The following is a 651-nucleotide window of genomic DNA, read 5'->3' on the forward strand; positions in this document are numbered from 1 at the left end:
AGCAGAAAACAGTGGAAAACCTCTATTTTGCGAACATATTATTAGGCCATCAAGACTGCTGTTATGGTAATACCTGATACCCAAAATACCTAATAATGAAAAAAGTTTTAATTTAAAATTTAAAACCTTTAATTTCCAAATTTCAAAAACACATTCCAGGCTTCAAGCTTTGACGTAAATATCCAATCAATAAGCAGAATAAATAGCAACATATGGAATGTCTCCAGAAACCACAATCTATCAGATATACAACTAGAAAGAACCCACAAAACAGGTTTGTGAAATGCCATTTAAAAATTACATTTAAATTATTTTAAAAAATAACTCAGCTTCAGTCATGACAATACTTCTTTAGCCTTCAGTGTCCAGTAAAATTTAATATTTGGATGCTCTAATGTTTAGACCATAATTGCGAATAAAATAAACTGTCTCTCTCTCAGCATCCTGGTGTCCAGCACTCCTGACCCCAGTTACGAGCTGTTGATTTGTCAAATGAAGCCCTGAAGACACTGTCAACTGAACTATCACTGACTATCTGCCATTGAAAAATTATTGATGAAACACAGACCTGTATTACAAAAGCATGTTCCCTCAGCTTTTTTTTTTTCATTTATTTTCACAGTTTATGATGAAAATCTTGAACCTTCTTTA

Source organism: Pterocles gutturalis, unplaced genomic scaffold (genome assembly GCF_000699245.1).
Source record: "Pterocles gutturalis isolate BGI_N339 unplaced genomic scaffold, ASM69924v1 scaffold39546, whole genome shotgun sequence".
Classification (NCBI taxonomy): domain Eukaryota; kingdom Metazoa; phylum Chordata; class Aves; order Pterocliformes; family Pteroclidae; genus Pterocles; species Pterocles gutturalis.